Consider the following 12,667-nt stretch of genomic DNA (forward strand, 5'->3'; position numbering starts at 1 on the left):
GGCATTCTTGGTAAGATTCAACCCTGTATGTAGGAACAAAGTGGAACTTATCCGAAATACGCACCGTGGGCTTAATGCAAACAGAAGTAAACTTGGGGGCTAATGAAACTCTACCTCCCAGTTGATCCTAACATATGTTTGATTTTCAGTTGAAAAGTCTTAGCAATATTATATCCCCAACATGAACTGTGCTGGCGCTTAGTCAGCACTTCATACTTCTTGTTGCTTTTTTAAAAAATGATTTGGTTTAAAACTTTTAAAAATAAAACAATGACACAATACTGCTGATATACTCAATACATTTGCTTTTTAGGCCAAAATATCAACATTTGTCATGCTGATAATTCATTTCTTGTCCCTGTCTACATTGAACAAATTTATTTTTACATGAAATATACCGATGACTTTTTACAAACAGGAATGAGTGGTGGCTAAATAGACATAATTAAATTTAACATCAGTTCTTTCAATGTTCAATATCATAAAAAGTAAACTCAGTATATACTTCCTTTTGTCCCTCAGATTATTAAAGATAAAAGAATGTTTCCGCTAAATGTGGTCGTTCTGACGTTAACCTTCTCGAAACTGTTTACAATTAGCTTAAACAGTACCATGGTCGTGACAAAGCAGGGTCAACCTCGGAGATGTCGTGCAAGAGACAATAACGTCATTGCCATGGTGGCCGAGAGGGGACATCGCTTTCTCGCTCTATCGCTTTCTCACGGTAAAGCAATATCCCCTCTTGACCACTATAGTGGCTGCGTGTGCTATCTGCTGCATTTGGTGGGGGGGGGGGGGGGGGGGGGGGGGGGGGGGGGGGGGGGGTAATGTTGAACTTTTCTCACGATTTACTTAAAACCTAATTTAACTGTACAGACGTTGGTGATTTTAAAACAATCTACAGAGTTTTGATTAAAATGTAATTGATTGACCGTATTTAGTTTTATGTGACCTTCCAAAAGAAGTTAAGAAGACTTTGGTTAATAAGTCATGGCTGATTGTATTGCAAAATACAATCTTATAATTGTGGGTGTTCTATAACTTGTTTTCGGTAGTATATGATGTTACAGAGTGTCATACTATTGTCCGTAAATATTCTTTTTGACATTTGATGTATGATCAGTTTGAATTGTGTCTCTTCTTATGCAAATAAACAAGTATATGTACTTGCATATAGTAATTTGATAAACACCGCTGTGGGTGGGTGAGTATGGTTTTAAATCGCTTTAAAACAATAGTCCAGCAATAATACGGCGGGGAACACCAGAAATGGGCTTCACACATTGTACCCATTTCGGGAATCGAACTGGGTCTTCGGCTTGACGAGCAAACGCTTTAACCGCTGTGTACTTGTGTAAACTACACATATGGAGAGACATACAACATACAACAATATGAAGTGCATTACTATGATTATCTATAAGATATGTTAAATCAGCTATCATTGTAATATTTCATGTATATATCTTAAGTACAGTTTTGTCAAAATTATGTGTGTGTCTGAATCATTGTCTGTGTACATACACAGTTCACATCAGAACGCACAATTGTTAACCATATAGTTAAAAGTTAGAGAATCGTTACATACATATGCATATTCCTGCTTGAGCCTATACTATAATCGGATATCTTGTTTCCCCTGGAGGGAAAGTTAAACTCCATTTTACAAGCACTAAAATTTAATTCCCGAAGACAGTTTGATCGAAATGAATTATAAGAAACGAGTTGTTTTTACAATGCATTTCATTGTCATTGTCTAAGGAATGAGGTTACGGGTTAATGACGCTCTCAAAAGTCGTATATGTGACTTAAAGGGGGGGGGGGGGGGGGGCGCTATTCTGTCTGCGAATCTTGCTTATTTACTACACTACAAGAAAATAACCACATACAAACTAAACGAGATAATCTGTACATGTGTGTATATTTAACATATTTATCTACTACAGGATGTTGAAAAAATCTAATTATAAGAGGCAAAATAGTGGTGAGAAAAGGATCTCTGAATATCAGCAAAAAACGCTTAATGTACGGCATTAAGGGAAATATCGCTTTCTCGCTCTATCGCTTTCTCTCATGACTAACCATAGTCATATGAAAGAATCGGGCGTTCTTTAACCTCTTTTGAATAGTATGAACAGTAAATTTTGAAATTAACTGCACACTTTGAATAGCGGAAGTACCAACTTGAATATAAAACCAGTCAAATATCTATTTCCACATTACGATTTACTGAGATCAATATGTCACTCAAACACTAGAAATTACCTAATATACATCCGGTAGTGTTACCACTGCTGGGGTGAGGACTTCAAGTTTGATGACATCTACTCAGCAGAATAAACATTGATATAACATAAGTGTTGATTTTAGGAAAACACTATTGTTTTTTAGGCTCTACTCAGCGCTAATAAGCGGTGTTATTTGTTGTTTGCTTTGATAACTAGGCCTTTGGGCGGGGGATCCAATAAAACTGCTAAATAGGGCCATCAATGAAATCCTCTTTTACGCAGAAATCCGTGGATTGTTATAAAAGCACCTGTTAAATTATGTTTAAGTAGATAGTGAGAAACTTTCAACATTCCCTCCATATGTATAATTTAAAATGTGACTGGAAAAATCTCAGTTCTCTTTCATGATTAAAACCCACCTCAGCCTCCGCCAAAACAACACACTTTGTTTAAAGGATTAACCGATAATACGTTGATTGATTGCTCATTTTTATCTAACTCGATGGACGTTTTATAACAACCGTGGACATCATGAAAATAGTTGTCACGTGTGATATCTCAGCTGACCAAATGAGACTTGACACCTATGTTAAACATCCGAAACAAACTTAGTGATCAGTTGAGAAACGAACACGGATTATAATATCCCGAACACTATATATATTTAAAAATATTTGATTGTTACAAAGACACGGGGCATCGAATTAGTTCCTTGTGCCGCTTCAGATGTATAGGATATTGGTCCTTTATGTGGATATCTGCGGATACATTCCTAAAAAAATGTACTTGCCTAAAATTATAACTTTCGTCGGTTGTAACTACGATATTTGCATTTTGTTTTCACTCATTTGCTGTAGCATTGAACAGAATCATTGTTGTTCTACGTCTTGGTTGGGAAGTTCTTCGATGCGAGACAGACGTTGTCACAAGTCTTTTTCTTTGTAAGCGTGTATATGGTACAGTCAATGTGTAAAATATTATTCACTCAGACAATTCATAAAATGTCCAAATAGTGCCGTCATTTTACAAATTGCCAGAGAAATCTGTCCATTTATTTAACAGATTGACTAAAAATGAATAAGACGTTCAAAAGGGCACACGTTATACTATGGTTCTGTACTGCTGGGCGCTACAGAAATGAGTGTCAACCAAGCAAAGTGCCATATCAAATCGGCCCACACTCAGCTTTCGAAGGAGATGCAATCTGAACGACCACTGCATCGAGTTTATGTGCAGTGTGTTGAGAGGATCAGCAACCCTGCATAGTCCTTCGCTTGGATGAAGTCGGCTGGCTTGAAAAGTGAAACAGAAGGCTTTCTCTTTGCTGCTCAGGACCAGTCACTTCCGACTCGAAACCGCCAATGTGTGGTTTTACATCAAAATGTAAATATGAAATGTAGATCATGTAAAGAGGTCCTTGTACGCTACGACCCGGAATATGTAGGCGTCATGGAAAAAGACAAATACAAAATTCTTTGGAATAGGTCCATTTACAGCCTCAGACGTATCCAGGCCAACAAACCCGATCTTGTCATTTTTGATAAATCCAATGAAATCATTTATATCGTTGAATTTTCTGTCCCCTTTGACACTAATGTGATTGACAGGAAACATGGCAAATATGCGGACCTCGCTTTCCAAATGTCACGCTTGCATCCCAAGTACCAAGTTGTCCGACTCCCCACTGTTCTCGGTGCCTTAGGTTTGGTACCTCCCAATCTGCTGACTGACATTGGGAGAATACCCGGGTTTGCTACCAGGAATGCAGCCTCTCTGACAAGCTGCGGTGTTGGGGAATCTTCACATTCACGGAAAAGTTCTGGGTGGGTTTACTAGGCAGCCCTTCCTGGAAGAAGTCCCATTCTCTGTCTGGGCTGCGTGTAGAGGGGGCAAGGGCCCGGGGCTGATGATGAGCCTAACCAGCCTGACTGTGCCAGGATGACCCAAACCCTCTTTACTGCATTTTTAATTTTAATCTGTAAATAATAATAATAATCCTTAATGCCTATAAGCATGACAATGGCCTATAAGCAACACAATGGCATATAAGCAACACAATAGCCTATACGTAACACAATGGCCTAAAAGCAACACGATGGCATATAAGCAACACAATGGCCTAAAAGCAACACGATGGCATATAAGCAACACAATGGCCTATAAGCTTGCCATGAAAGGTTTAAAAGGGGCAAAAGCCTTTCATAGTAGGAATACATCGGATATCTGTACCATTGTCTGTATCTCAATGTGTCTGATTGTCTGCATGTATATGTATCACTATTGTCATTATTTGTGACATATACAACTGTACGCTTGTTAACTGTGCATAGTGTACCGGTGCTGGATAAGCCTGACTCTACTGTCATTACTCATGGCAAGTTATGTACAACAGGTCATGCAGCTTATTTTAAAACACAGTAATTATTCTGTAATTGAATTGGTATTTGGAATGACGACATATTCTATTTACAGACACGGTATATAAAATGTGATTGATCGATGTCTAGTTTTGTTTTACGTTTCTTCTGTTATATTAATAACTCCAACGACACCGTGGTCCAAGACATTGATTGACGTCTATATAGAGGGGACTGTAATGTGCACGCTGCTATTATTGCCTGAGACGGAAAGAACTAACGATACAGCAGAATGGATATAATAGATCAGTTGGATTTCTATGCCCCATTGGGAGTTCCCCCCACCCCACCCCCCCCCCCTCCTCCCAACAGACGCAGATGAAACCCGAGTTTGCTGGCATGTGTGCAGGTATATGCGGAGATTGCACAAATAACACGCCCGATAGTTGCTCGGGTAATTGACACACTGGTAAGTAGATATGTCACACAACGGGAAGTGTGTATACATGGAATGGCTTAATGGCTTTATAACTTATGTCTGTAACCAGGCTATCAGGTCTGCTATCATAAACACCGAGAGAGCCGCCTTCTTTTTAGAACGGAAAGGAGTACAAGCCATCGTGGTCCGATCACGTAAATTCGTTCAATAGAGTTGAATCTGTTCGTGACAGATGTAAAGCGGAATAGGCTCCAGTAGTGCCAACGAATAGGAGTAACTGTCGGGAACAAAATGGTGTAAATGTAGTGAACGAATAGGAGTAACTGTAGACAACGAATAGGTGTAACTGTCGGGAACGAATAGGAGTAACTCTAGACAACGAATAGGTGTAACTGTCGGGAACGGATAGGAGTAGCTGTAGACAACGAATAGGTGTAACTGTAGACAACGAATAGGTGTAACTGTAGACAACGAATAGGTGTAACTGCAGGGAACGGTTAGGAGTAACTGTAGACAACGAATAGGTGTAACTGTAGACAACGAATAGGTGTAACTGTAGACAACGAATAGGTGTAACTGTAGACAACGAATAGGTGTAACTGTAGACAACGAATAGGTGTAACTGTAGACAACGAATAGGAGAAACTGTAGACAACGAATAGGTGTAACTGTAGACAACGAATAGGTGTAACTCTAGACAACAAATAGGTGTAACTGTAGACAACGAATAGGTGTAACTGTAGACAACGAATAGGTGTAACTGTAGACAACGAATAGGTGTAACTGTAGGGAACGGTTAGGAGTAGCTGTAGACAACGAATAAGTGTAACTGTTTGGAATGAATAGGTGTCACTGTCGGGAACGTACAGTAGTAACTGTAGTGAACAAAGGGGAGTAACTGTCGGGAACAAATAGGGCTAACTGTAGGGAACAAATATGTGTAACTGAAGTGAACAAATAGGAGTAACTGTAGGGAACGAAGAGGAGTAACTGTAGGGAACAAATAGGAGTAACTGTAGGGAAAAATAGGAGTAACTGTAGGGAACGGTTAGGAGTTACTGTAGTGAACAAATAGGAGTAACTGTAGGGAACAAATAGGAGTAACTGTAGGGAACAAATAGGAGTAACTGTAGGGAACGAATATGAATAACTAGGGAACGAATAGGAATAACTGTAGGGAACAAATAGGAGTAACTGTAGGGAACAAATAGGAGTAACTGTAGGGAACGAATATGAATAACTAGGGAACGAATAGGAGTAACTGTAGGGAACAAATAGGAGTAACTGTAGGGAACGAATATGAATAACTAGGGAACGAATAGGAGTAACTGTAGGGAACAAATAGGAGTAACTGTAGGGAACGAATATGAATAACTAGGGAACAAATAGGAGTAACTGTAGGGAACAAATAGGAGTAACTGTAGAGAACGAATAGGAATAACTGTAGGGAACGAATAGGAATAACTGTAGGAAACAAATAGGAGTAACTGTAGAGAACGAATATGAATAACTAGGGAACGAATAGGAGTAACTGTAGGGAACGAATATGAATAACTAGGGAACGAATAGGAGTAACTGTAGGGAACGAATATGAATAACTAGGGAACAAATAGGAGTAACTGTAGGAAACAAATAGGAGTAACTGTAGGGAACGAATATGAATAACTAGGGAACGAATAGGAGTAACTGTAGGGAACGAATAGGAATAACTGTAGGGAACAAATAGGAGTAACTGTAGAGAACGAATAGGAGCTTTTATAGGGAGTAAATAGAAGAACTTGTAGGGAGTAAACAGAACTGCAGGGAGGACATAGGAGAACTTGTAGGGAGTAAACAGAACTGCAGGGAGGACATAGGAGAACTTGTAGGGAGTAAACAGAACTGCAGGGAGGACATAGGAGAACTTGTAGGGAGTAAACAGAACTGCAGGGAGGACATAGGAGAACTTGTAGGGAGTAAACAGAACTACAGGGAGGACATAGGAGAACTTGTAGGGAGTAAATAGGAGACCTTATAGGGGACATATATAAGCACCTGCTGGGAACGTACAGGAGCACTGGCCTGGTCGTGAGGTAGGTTTTGCAGACACACAGTGCTGCCAAATAACAAACACATACAGATTACACTGGAATGTGCAGATACTATAGACTCCCGTTTTTAGTCGAAAATTAAAAGAAACTGCGCAGACAAGGGGGCTTTGTTGCGCGTTTATTCTTAGTGAGGGAGTTGTGGGTTCCCCTAATGACGATGTTATGTGCCATGTTAGGTTAGTTTGTCGTCGAAATTCCCAGGCTATACGCTGCCAGACATTTACCATACATGATGGCTGTTCTCGAGGCATATATTGACAGACTAGGTCACCTGACAAATAGGACTGTCTTCAAGGCACACACTGACAGACTGGAATATTGACTATAATAGATGACTGTCTTCAAGGCACACACTGACAGACTGGAATATTGACTATAATAGATGACTGTCTTCAAGGCACACACTGACAGACTGGAATATTGACTATACTGGAGGACTGTCTTCAAGGCACACACTGACAGACTGGAATATTGACTATACTGGAGGACTGTCTTCAAGGCACACACTGACAGACTGGAATATTGACTATACTGGAGGACTGTCTTCAAGGCACACACTGACAGACTGGAATATTGACTATACTGGAGGACTGTCTTCAAGGCACACACTGACAGACTGGAATATTGACTATAATAGATGACTGTCTTCAAGGCACACACTGACAGACTGGAATATTGACTATACTGGAGGACTGTCTTCAAGGCACACACTGACAGACTGGAATATTGACTATAATAGATGACTGTCTTCAAGGCACACACTGACAGACTGGAATATTGACTATACTGGAGGACTGTCTTCAAGGCACACACTGACAGACTGGAATATTGACTATAATAGATGACTGTCTTCAAGGCACACACTGACAGACTGGAATATTGACTATACTGGAGGAGGTGAGGTGAAATTGGGTTTAACGTCGCGTCCAAGATTATTGCACTTATATAGCGACGTGCATGTACGTGTGTGTGTGTGTGTGTGGCTGCTTGTACCAGTCAGACTGATGCTGATTTATAGTGTTAGCCCACTGAGATACCATGCCGCAGTTTAACATGAATACCCCACTCAGACACAGTATACTGACTCCGAGCCGACCAGTCCTTGCTTTAACCCCTTAATGCCGAGCGCCAGACAGGGTAACAATAGGTACCATCTTTTAACGTCTTTTTGGCATGTGGATACAATGTGTGAAGCCCATTTCTGGTGTCCCCCGCCGTGATATTGCTGGAATATTGCTGAAAGCGGCGTAAAATCATACTCACTCACTCTTTTGGTATGACGCGGCCGGGCATCGAACCCCGGAATCTCGCTCTCCGGGCAGATGCTCTACCACTAGACCACGGAGGCGGTCGCACTATATTGGATGACTGTCCTCGAGGTTTCAACAGTTTTTCCATCGTGGACAGAGGACACGAATGGCAGGACCCAACAGGCCAGTGTACACGTGTTTCACAAGGCGGGACACATCACCAGTACACCGAGAACACCGAGTACTTTATATGTGTTAGGAGCTCAGGTAGAATCGTGTTGGTGACAACTCGCGGGTCGTTATGGCTTGACAGCAGAATATATATATTTGACACTACACGATGCGCTGTATGGTGTCAAGTGTAACGTCTATATGTATGTACCTTGAACATTGCCAACCCAGAGAGCATGGTTAAGTAAAATCAGAAACAGATTGAAACTCAGTATCATATTTAACGTAAACTTACTTACCTTACTGGCTTAGTGTTTTCAAGCTTGACAAAATTCCTGAATATACGTACTGAGCAATCGTGGTTTAGCCCGCCTCTCTAATCGTAAGCGTCACGTGTAAATTCACTTATCCGGTTTGACACAATTTCACAGAGCGTCTTAAATCCTTGTCCGAGTTTTGCCAAATCACAGCATCGGTGTCACGTGTTGCGATGCGTTGTCAGTAGCAACAAGACTTCCTCCAAACATTTATAGCGCCAGCTGATAGCCTGTGCTAACCCCCGCGTGTTTGATAAAGCAAGGTTTGTTGATATAAATACCGACAACTATACCTTACTTTCGTTTCATAAGTCAGTGTGCGCTTGTTGTAAACGCCTGGGACCGGTTCTTACATAACACCACAGAACCTGAACACGTATTTTGGGGGTAATGAGTGCAGAAATCAAACGCCACGCGGGTGCACAGCCTCTTTCAAATTTTATTTTTATTTATATTCATATTTATTTTTGTTAAAGACTTGTTACTCAATGATTCACGTGAATATATGTTTGTATGTCATAAGGATAACTATGCCCAACTAGATGGGGACCGGAGTAGTGCACCTCGGCACCCCTCCGCTGGGTCCGCGTATTGAAATAATTAATAAATTACGTTTTACTCTTTTCTAAATTTAATGTTGCATTTTCATGCCCATTTGACTGGAAGAGGGAGTCACGTGTGCCTTCTGGACAGACGATGATGACGTGTTAACTGCTCATGCCGACGTGCCTGATAACGTGGTAGTGTTGTGTAGTTGAGTCATCACTAAGTACCACCACCTCACGTATCTGTAGACTGTTGGTTGCCCCGGGTATGTTTTAACAGTGGGGCATTCTCGGACATTTTGAACTTACGTATCGTGAGGTTTCTTATGTTAAATAATTCGCCTATTATCACCTAACTAAGGACTAAGTTGGAGGGTTGAGTGTAGAGTTATAGACCTGAAACCAGCCAGCGCCTACGTCCACTTCAGAGCAATTACCTGTTCAAGGACAATGACTAATACAGTGACAATGTAGTAGTAATTGGCCACCGGTCACCCAGTTAGCAGGATGTACCTCGTTAGATCATTTATGTTAATGAGAAAATATCAAATAATTGTTGGGACAGAGCTTTTTGTTGGAAATGTAGAGGCTAATGTTAATTATAATGTGCTGAGTTCCCTGTGTATGTATACATATAGGAGCCAGCTGGGCCTCCACCGTTCGGTGTCTGGTCAGTGAAGGACGTTTATCAGGGCAATGCCATGTGTCGCTCTTCGTCGTTGTTTTTAGCTGTATACGGTCTATACATCTGTATGCATCCGCCCCCTCGCTTTGTCAACACGTGCTATGTATATGTAAACCAGTACAATGCGATGTTTGACTGTCGATACACGTGGATGTGTCTAGGTAGCCATGAACAATGCGATGCTTGACTGTCGATACACGTGGATGTGTCTAGGTAGCCATGAACAATGCAATGCTTGACTGTCGATACACGTGCTGTGTCAATGTAGCCATGAACAATGCGATGCTTGACTGTCGATACACGTGGATGTGTCTAGGTAACCATGAACAATGCGATGCTTGACTGTCGATACACGTGGATGTGTCAAGGTAGCCAGGAACAATGCGATGCTTGACTGTCGATACACGTGGATGTGTCTATGTAGTCATGAACAATGCGATGCTTGACTGTCGATACACGTGGATGTGTCTATGTAGCCATGAACAATGCGATTCCTGACTGTCGATACACGTGCTGTGTCTATGTAGCCATGAACAATGCGATGCTTGACTGTCGATACGCGTGGATGTGTCTATGTAGCCATGAACAATGCGATTCTTGACTGTCGATACACGTGCTGAGTCTATGTAGCCATGAACAATGCAATGCTTGACTGTCGATACACGTGCTGTGTCTATGTAGCCTTGAACAATGCGATGCTTGACTGTCGATACACGTGGATGTGTCTAGGTAGCCATGAACAATGCGATGCTTGACTGTCGATACACGTGGATGTGTCTATGTAGCCATGAACAATGCAATGCTTGACTGCCGATACACGTGGATGTGTCTATGTAGCCTTGAACAATGCAATGCTTGATGGTCGATACACGTGGATGTGTCTCTGTAGCCATGAACAATGCGATGCTTGACTGTCGATACACGTGGATGTGTCTATGTAGCCATGAACAATGCGATGGTTGACTGTCGCCACAAATGCATGTGTACATGCAGCTGGGGAAAATGCGATGGTTGATTATCTTTAAACGTGCATGTGAACATGCAACTAAGAACATTGTTTTGGTTGACCGTCAACAGTCCCTGATCCATATTATGTTCCCTTTCGTCCAGCTGTTACTGCAATGCTTTATCCCAAAGTAAAGCAAGTTTAGATTTTCCCCAGGTTAAGGTTCTGAATCTCCCATCTCACTGGGCCTCACGTTTGAATTTTTATTTGGTTCTATCAAAATAACATATTTTCAGAGACTAGGCGTTAGTCTTGTTGAAGGGCACAACACTTACATATACGGAGCCAGGAACAAACCTTTATTCAAAAGACGCATGGAATAACATGACATATACTGTTCCTCTTCGAACAGTGAATAGAATGTCACAAAGTTATCAGTTTAGAAAATGAAAACAATAGCAGCCGCCTGTAGAGAAGTTGAGTTAGATAAAGGTGTATTTACTGAGTAAGAAAATGTTGTAACATCTCGCTCTAAATGTGGAACCCTATTATCATTTCATTGCCCTTGGCATGTTTCTGATCGAATCAAAGTGACTTACGGACGAAAATGAGCAAAAATGGCTGTCGTCAAGTATCTCCAACCGAAATCGACAATCGCCAACAGCCAACCATGCAGACATGGTGTCATCTGGGGGATTGTGCTCCTTCCTTTGCAAGTGTTAAGAGGATGGCAGTGGAGTTCATGACGGTGAAAAAAAACATTTCAACTGCCACCACTAATGAAAATATTGATAAGATCCATGATTTGATTATGGATGATCAACGACTCCCCACACGTCACACAGCCAATACAGCTGGCGTCTTTACTGAGTGAGTTGAGAACATTCGGAATCATGAACTGGGCACGACACAGTTTCCATAACGCTGGGTCACAAGGCCTCTGACGCACAAGGTTCATCTCTCATACGACTTTACGTCGTTTTGAAGTAGACTAATTTTGTTGAACTTCTGTGACCATGGATGCGTCTTGGGGTAACAATTCACTTTCAGCAAGAGACTAAACAAAAGTCAAAATAGTGGAAACATCTCACGTCTCCTCCTCCGAATGCAGGGTGATGGTTTCGGTATTCTGGGAGTCCTACTGGTGGACTACCTTCCGAAAGAATTTATGACCAATAAGGAAGAGAATTTATGAATGTCAACTTCTTTATCACGGGGAACAAGTATATACATACTCCTACATCAGGTGAATAAATGCTATGTGGCAGAAAACACATGGCCACCTCTTCCCAAACTTGAAGAAAAATCTGTCAGGTAAGCATGATGCAAATGACGATGACGTCATTTCTGATGGGGGGGAAAACGAACACCACAAGGAGGAGGGCTTATGCACCAGTGAGATTCAGGCACTTTACGTTGTGTGCAACCCCTTCAGTTAGCAACAAACTCCATCACCAAAGCAGTCCGTCATAGTTAGGTTGAGAACGTTTCAGTCAGGGTTGTGGGCTGTTGATGCCCCACACGAGTTTAATGGAGGAAATATCTCTCCTCAGTGCGGACACCCTCATATGATGCACGTGCGACGGAGGGAGTCTATGTGGTTATGTTTCACTACGTGACCATACAGTCGGTGGTTTTA

This window comes from Haliotis cracherodii, unplaced genomic scaffold (genome assembly GCF_022045235.1).
Source record: "Haliotis cracherodii isolate W230 unplaced genomic scaffold, xgHalCrac1.p SCAF_19, whole genome shotgun sequence".
Taxonomy (NCBI): domain Eukaryota; kingdom Metazoa; phylum Mollusca; class Gastropoda; order Lepetellida; family Haliotidae; genus Haliotis; species Haliotis cracherodii.